Raw genomic sequence first — 7,978 nt, forward strand, 5'->3', positions numbered from 1 at the left:
GGCTCGTTGGTCTAGGGGTATGATTCTCGCTTCGGGTGCGAGAGGTCCCGGGTTCAAATCCCGGACGAGTCCTCCTTGGAATTCTTTTTTTAAATTAAGCAGATGCTTCAAGTGGTTAATCAAACAACATCATCTTTTAAAAAAACCCTGGCCTGGTTTCGGATTTTAATCCAGAATATGTCGCACTCACCCCAACACTCAGATGTGTGTGTGGTGGTGGGGGGCGGGGGTGCCTACACCTGCCGCATCCGCAGCCAAGAGAGGATTTCTCTTACATGCAGTTGAAACTCACTGTGGGCGCTACACTTCGTGGAGCTGTTGAGTGAGCTGTGGGGGCGCACGTGAGTGTGAGCCACACTAGGAAAAGTGCGCTGGACACAGTGCTTAATTTGTGCTTGTTTCCGGTGCTGAGCACCGACACTTATTTTTGAGGGCCGGGGCTTATTCTTCTGCCTCTAGCATTTGCTGCGAGAAAAAGACTCAAAAGCTGCAAGAGTGAGCTGAAGGGGCAGGAAGTGGCTTTATATGGATTGAAGAGGCCTGAGATGGGTTCAGGATTACGCTGCAGCCGCGTATTTAAGAGGAGGGCTTGGGCACCGGCACCTTTTTATTTACAAATTAAGCACTGGCTGGACAGTAAGAGCAGCAGAGGCCCTCCTCCTACAGGGGGCGCTCCTCTGAGACCTGCCAAAGTTATAACTTTTATGACCGTATTTAAAAGGGGCATTTTCTGTGCCACCGACGGTAACTCTGAATGGTGCATTCCACGGTGCAGCTGTCCGGGGCGTCCTCCGTGGCACATTAAAGGTGAAATGACACAATCATTCTGGTGAACGTGTCCGTTCCGATTGGCAGGTGCCGTGCCAACATCAGGGTACATTGGGTGGCACAATAACCCCCGTAGATGCGCTTCCTGGGGTTATTCCGCAGAGCAGTCCTCTTGCTAGGCATGTGCCAGGGCCGGACTGCCCGCTCGGTCCCCTGGCACTGCCATGCGGGCTGCATGGGAAAGGGTTTGGCTTGAACTTTTTGCCCAGACTGAGCTGATCCTGGTTTCCATTCCGGTCCCTGTATATTTGGTGCCACCGTAATTGTCCCGCACACTATATAGGGTTATTCTGAACCACGGTGCTGTGATGGGCATATTCTGGGCACAGGGATCTGCATACTCTGTACCACGAGGTAAAAGAAACACTAGTGCAAATAGAAGAATCGATGCTTAAAAGTGTGCATCAGTGTACACTACACACACACAGTGAGAGCAGAGTGTGTCCTGAGTTATAGACGCACAGTGAGTGAGAGTAGAATGTGTCCTGAGTTATAGATGCACAGTGAGTAAGAGCAGAGTGTGTCCTGAGATATAGACACAGTGAGTGAGAGTAGAGTGTGTCCTGAGTTACAGACGCACAGTGAGTGCGAGCAGAGTGTGTCCTGAGTTACATACGCACAGTGAGTGAGAGCAGAGTGTGTCCTGAGTTATAGACGCACAGTAAGTGAGAGCAGAGGGTGTCCAGAGTTATAGACACACAGTGAGTGAGAGCAGAGTGTGTCCTGAGTTATAGACACACAGTGAGTGAGAGTAGAATGTGTCCCGAGTTATAGATGCACACAGTGAGTGAGAGTAGAATGTGTCCCGAGTTATAGATGCACACAGTGAGTGAGAGTAGTGTGTCACGAGTTATAGATGCACACAGTGAGTGAGAGCAGTGTGTCCTGAGTTATAGATGCACAGTGAGTGAGAGTAGAATGTGTCCCGAGTTATAGATGCACACAGTGAGTGAGAGCAGTGTGTCCTGAGTTATAGATGCACAGTGAGTGAGAGTAGAATGTGTCCCGAGTTATAGACGCACACAGTGAGTGAGAGCGGAGTGTGTCCTTAAGTACACATACACACAGTGAGTGAGAGTAGAGTGTGTCTTGAGTTATAGACGCACAGTGAGTGAGAGTAGAATGTGTCCTGAGTTATAGACGCACAGTGAGTGAGAGCAGAGTGTGTCCTGAGTTATAGACGCACAGTGAGTGAGAGTAGAGTGTGTCCTGAGTTATAGACACACAGTGAGTGAGAGTAGAATGTGTCCCGAGTTATAGATGCACACAGTAAGTGAGAGCAGAGGGTGTCCAGATTTATAGACACACAGTGAGTGAGAGCAGAGTGTGTCCTTAAGTACACAGACACACAGTGAGTGAGAGTAGAGTGTGTCTTGAGTTATAGACGCACAGTGAGTGAGAGTAGAGTGTGTCCTGAGTTACAGACGCACAGTGAGTGAGAGCAGAGTGTGTCCTGAGTTACAGACGCACAGTGAGTGAGAGCAGAGTGTGTCCTGAGTTATAGACGCACACAGTGAGTGAGAGCAGAGTGTGTCCTTAAGTACACAGACACACAGTGAGTGAGAGTAGAATGTGTCCTGAGTTACAGACGCACAGTGAGTGAGAGCAGAGTGTGTCCTGAGTTATAGACACACAGTGAGTGAGAGCAGAGTGTGTCCTGAGTTATAGACACACAGTGAGTGAGAGCGGAGTGTGTCCTTAAGTACACAGACACACAGTGAGTGAGAGCGGAGTGTGTCCTTAAGTACACATACACACAGCGAGTGAGAGCAGAGTGTGTCCTGAGTTATAGACACACAGTGAGTGAGAGCAGAGTGTGTCCTTAAGTACACAGACACACAGTGAGTGAGAGCGGAGTGTGTCCTTAAGTACACAGACACACAGTGAGTGAGAGTAGAGGGTGTCCTGAATTACAAACACACAGAGTGCGTGAGAGTCGAGTGTGTCCTCAGTTACAGACACACAGTGAGTGAGAGTAGAGTGTGTCCTGAGTTACAGACACACAGTGAGTGAGAGTCGAGTGTGTCCTCAGTCACAGGGCACACGTGAGATCACCCTCCGCTGTTACAGATCTGCATGTCATGAGTGTACTTTACTCCCAGGAGGGGGAATGTGCTACACGGTGTGAACGTCACAGCACGTGGCACTGAGCTCCTAGGTGCACATCTGTCACGCATTTAGTGTGATGGGGCCGCTGGTGTGAGGCGCACGCACAACGATGGGGGTGAGACGGAGGGAGACAGAATTATGAGAAACGTGTAAATAACGAAATGAGGGCGGTGAGAAGCGAAGGAAGGAAGGCCGGGAAGGAGGAAGGGAGAGCGCAAAGAAAAGGAAGAAAGAACAAGGGATGGGGCAAAGGAGGAAGGACGCAAACCAATGAGGAGCTGGGACACGACAGAGAAATAATATTATTGTTGTTTAAACAATGTCTTATATTTCTAAGTTTTTCATTCAAGCTTTCTGCCGAAACCCGGGATCGAACCAGGGACCTTTAGATCTTCAGTCTAACGCTCTCCCAACTGAGCTATTTCGGCGGCCTGTGATCGCATTTAGTGCCTGTGCTGATCCGCATGAAAAACACCCTGGAGGTCCAGTGCAGTAGTGAAGAGTTTACAGGTGCCCCCCCCCCCAACCCACCCTAAAAAGCCTGGCCGGGAGGGCTGCTCTGTCATCGGACCTCAGTCACCAGCTGACTCCAGCATCACCTGCCGGTGCCGCAGCCTCACAGGTGTCTGACCTCTCCCTGCACGGGACCACCCTTTCATGCCCCCTCCCGTACTTCCCTGCACAGTGCACGCAGGGGCCCCCTCCGGACTCACGCGGGAGCTCTAGGGCCCCCTAGAGCTCGCTCTCCCTCTTCACCGCGGGGGCCTTTGTTACTCCAGTGCCCATGTGTATAAGTACAGACACTCGCGAGGGGGCAGAGCAGGGCAGTACGGGTCATATGTATTACACGTGCGTCTCACGAGCAGGCAGGTCATGGATCACACCGTCCTCTTATCAGGCACGAGGAAGTTTCGAGAATTTAAATTGTAGGGTCTATTGTCTCCTTCCATCATTGCTATTTCTTTTTTGCTGGTTATATATAAACTCTTCAGGTAATGTAGATCCATCCTAGAGCCCAGGGGGCGTGAGAGAGGCGACACCCCCTCAAGCATCCGGAGAAAGCCTACTAGACACATTTCTCCACAGAGGTCTGGGTGCCCGCTTCAGCCAGGGGTCCATTGCACCGGTCCAGGTACATGAGTGACCCTCTGACAAGGTCATGCGTCATCTCCTGCTCCAGGCCAGATTTTTCCTTTGACTTCTGGGACTTGTAGTCGTTTTTAGTCTATGATAAAACAGGACTACAAGTCCCAGAATTCAAAGGAATAAAACTGGACTGGAGCAACACATCACGAATGGGTCTGGGAAACGTGATAGCTATACGGTGTAGTGTCCTGCTGGACACGTTCTAGTGTTTGGCCAGCCTCTCTGCTGAGGGCTGGCCTCCCACATACACCCCACACCCACCCAACACAGGCGTCACCGGTCAGGTGACCCTGGCAATAAAAAGGCCCGGGCGCACGTGCCCAGGGCCAGTTCCAGATACCACCAAACTGTGTCCTGTCGACTTTATTTCAGTAGCATGGGGGCCTAGGGCCCCAACACTACATTGGCGACGAGGGTGGGTCCGATCCCACGTGGCCGCAAAGAGCATCTTCTATGATGTGCCTGGGGGAAAAGCAGGCCGTCGCAGCTCCAGCCCCGCCAGTGCACATAAAGTGGTAGGTGCCAGAAAACCACTATGTGGCTACAGAGCGTTCCGCAGCACTACCAAAACGGCTGCGGTCCCTGAAAATTAAGAAAAGCGCAACGGTGCTAAACAAGCACCCACCGAGCGGTGGGGCGACCACAGCACTACCAAGACGGCTGTGATCGCCGTGAACAGGACGGTGCTGATGCGCACCGAAAGAAGCGAGGTAATGCCCAAGGCCGCCCCCCTATTTGAAAATGTTAAGGTCAAAAGCGCGACCCGCAGCGTGTGAGCAGGCTGCCGGGCCTCGCACAATGTCTGAAGAAGTGAGGGGCACGAAGCAATGCCGGGGCCAGCCGCCCCTGCCCCCAAGAAAATAATGCAGGGCGCAGTGTATGCCATGCCGCTGCGGCCGCGTGCGAGGAAGAGTATGGTGCTGCCACGCACCACAACAACAACAAAAAAACGACATAGAAAATGCCCAGGGGGCAGTTTTCCTTTGTTCTTCCTATTTCAAATAACGGTGCTGTTCCGCACCGAGTTAAAATGCCCGGAGCCGCCCCCCACGAGTCTGCTGAAGCCGCCCCCAGCGTGTTGGGAAGTCTGCTGGGGCCGCGCAGAGAAACGAAAATGGTGCTGGCATGCACCAAAGCCAAACAAAGAGAGATGCCCAGGGCCGCCCCGCCGCACAAGCGCTCGGTGTAGACACGCACCTAAAAATATGCCACTTCATGCCCGGGGCCGGTCGCCCCCAAGAAAAGAATGCGGTCGGCACCTTGTGCCAAGCTACGGCCGCACCACACAAGAAAATGCCCAGGGGCTGCCCCCTTCATCCCTGCAATAACGAAGGCAAGAGGTGCTCCCACGCACCACAAAAAGAACGAAAATGCCCAGGGGCTGGCCCCCCCCTCTTCCGGCAGTAATGAAAGCATGAGGTGCAGACACGCACCAAAACCAAGTTTGAAATAAAATGGTGCATCCACGCACCAAAGCACCAGGTGCCCAGGGCCGCGCCCCCACCTCCAACAAAGGACTAAAGAAGTTAGGTGCTCAAACGCACCTAGATTGACAAAAAACTGTGCCCGCAGCCCCCACTTCACTAACGTTTATGCCATCTGCATGCCTCTTCAAACGAGGCTGTGAAAAAAAAATACTTTTACAAAAAGAAAAAAGAAAAGAAGGAAAACAGCACTTACCTGCCTCTCCAGACTCCAGCAAGGGCCCCCACCAGCCTGAACAGCTCCTCAGCAGCATGTCTTCGCAGCATGGTTTCACCAGAATCTGCTTCAAAACAAACGAGGCCGGTAGGAGGAAGACTGTCCTTCAAGTTGGAAAAGAAGTGCGCTACTGGCATCCAGTGGCCAAAGTTGGTACTGCACCCTAGAGCTGTGTTAAAGGGAAACAAGCTTGGATGAAGGCAAGTTTACAGCAGCACTTTCAGAAAGTGACTGCTCCAGACCAAGAGTGCCCCCCTGGACGGAAACAGCACAGAAGATGGAAACGGCGAAGAAGAAGGAAGCGACGGGGACGCCGCTGCAAAAGGGAAGAAGACTGCAGCTGTCCCAGCCAAACTGCAATGACGAGAAATGCACGCAAGTGCCATGCGACGCACGAGGAGAGCGCGCATGGACTGCGCAGCCCCTGCCAGCCGTCCACCACCACCGCCGAAAGCACACCACATGCCCCAGCAGTGATGGACCTCACCGCAGGACAAGAAAGGGACATGCCAGGCAATATCAAAGGACGCCCAGAAAAAAGAGACTGTCACATGTGCAGAGAGCTGCACCAGAGAACGTGACAACACGGAAAAACACCCGCAAAATTGGAGAGAGCACCCGAGAGCGTGACGTAACGCACGGGACAAAAGGCCATGCAAGCCGGCCTTTCAGCAACACAAGACGGCCACCGTTGGCCCATCACACAGAAGGTCATCAGAAGCGACCAACCCTGCAAAGCACGCGCAGGTACAAGCAAGACTCAGTGCCAAGAAAGCACTGCCTTGAGGCACAAGCACTGTGCCCTCAAGTGAAAAGGAAGCTGAAAAGAAAGTGACCCTATGTCACTGCCCTGCAACGGGCCAGAGACTCAGCAAGGAGTGTCCTCCCCCACACTGCCTCAAGACGGAGTCGGCAGTGACCCACAACAGGCAAGAGGAGAGTCGCACACCCCAAGTGGCATGATGCCACCCAACAACACTGAGAAATGCATAGTCCTGGGACAGGACAGGACCTTCTAAAGGTCCACACAACAAAGGAGAAGAAAGCGTGGCGCAGCACCACGCTATGAAGAAGGAAGAAAAGAGACTGTGTGACATCACCTGTCACACTGAAACACGTGACGACCACAGAAGAACAAGAACGGAAGATCAACAGGGTGGAGAGATGGAGGACTCCCACAACAAAGGAAGAGTGCACCCACAGACAAGACAGCCACCGGGGTGCGATGATGTCACTGGAGACAGCTCGGCGGGAGTGCCAAATGTAAGAAGCCATGCGCGAACCGCGTACTTACCCCACACGTCAAAGGTGACCATCCAAGCCTCCTGTCATCGGCTGCTTGATGCAGATGGCACCACTGCTAGCTAAAGGAAGACTGCACTCGCTGTGACGAAGTTACTGCAATCACCCTTACTCCAGCAACATCACTTGTCGTCTAGGTCTCCCAACGACAAATGTCATCATTGCCATGTGCATCACGGTATCCATCAAAGGAGCAGTTAAACAACCATAATGGAGTCCTACACCTCTGCTGTAATGCTCTGAAGAACTAGTCAACCAATGACCAACTGCTCGCCCTATCGGTATCCTGCTCTCGGTGACAAGAGCAAGTCGTGACCCAGATCCATCTACCCCTGTAATTGCACGAGCGACTAGGCAGTGGCTCCTAGGAGGTCTTGCAGCTGCCCTATGTGGCACACAAGCAGCCCCAGCGCAGATCACAAGCAGTCCCGTGACAACCCAGACAAGGGTCCTCTCAAGCTTGAGAGAGGACTGGACATTGCCCCACCGATGAAGTCAAAGAGACAAACAGGGCTGTGCAATGGAGACTCCCAACAGGTCACAGCACACCAAGACTGTCTTCAGTGAATTAACATGACACCAACTAGACACCCTCCTGGCAACGTGATAGATAATTGCCCTGAGTCCGTCTGAGAGCCCGCATGCACCTGATCCATGTCGGCAAGCGCCCTGACCACGGAACATCCACCCTTGTGGTTGCACAAATGATTTGACCATGGCTCCTGTCGGAGAGCCTGCAGCGGCCGGCAGATGGCCCACACGCAGCCCAGCACAGTCCATGCCAATTCAGTGGCAAACCCATCGAAAAGGCCTCGAGGAAGTTCCATAGTGAAGAATCCAAAACCGAGAGGTGGCCTGGAAGCAGCTCTGCCATCAGAGGGTCAGAACATAC

General features: G+C 52.7%; 2 non-coding genes across 2 annotated transcripts; one reads left to right on the plus strand and one right to left on the minus strand.

Moving 5' to 3' along the window:
• Positions 1-72, plus strand: TRNAP-CGG (transfer RNA proline (anticodon CGG)). Its single transcript has one exon. It is a non-coding gene; the product is annotated as a tRNA-Pro (tRNA).
• Positions 73-3,292: 3,220 nt separating this feature from the next.
• TRNAF-GAA (transfer RNA phenylalanine (anticodon GAA)) lies at positions 3,293-3,365 on the minus strand. Its single transcript has one exon. It is a non-coding gene; the product is annotated as a tRNA-Phe (tRNA).
• Between the last annotated feature and the right edge of the window lie 4,613 nt (positions 3,366-7,978).

The sequence above is a fragment of the Pleurodeles waltl genome, unplaced genomic scaffold (genome assembly GCF_031143425.1).
Source record: "Pleurodeles waltl isolate 20211129_DDA unplaced genomic scaffold, aPleWal1.hap1.20221129 scaffold_67, whole genome shotgun sequence".
Taxonomy (NCBI): Eukaryota; Metazoa; Chordata; class Amphibia; order Caudata; family Salamandridae; genus Pleurodeles; species Pleurodeles waltl.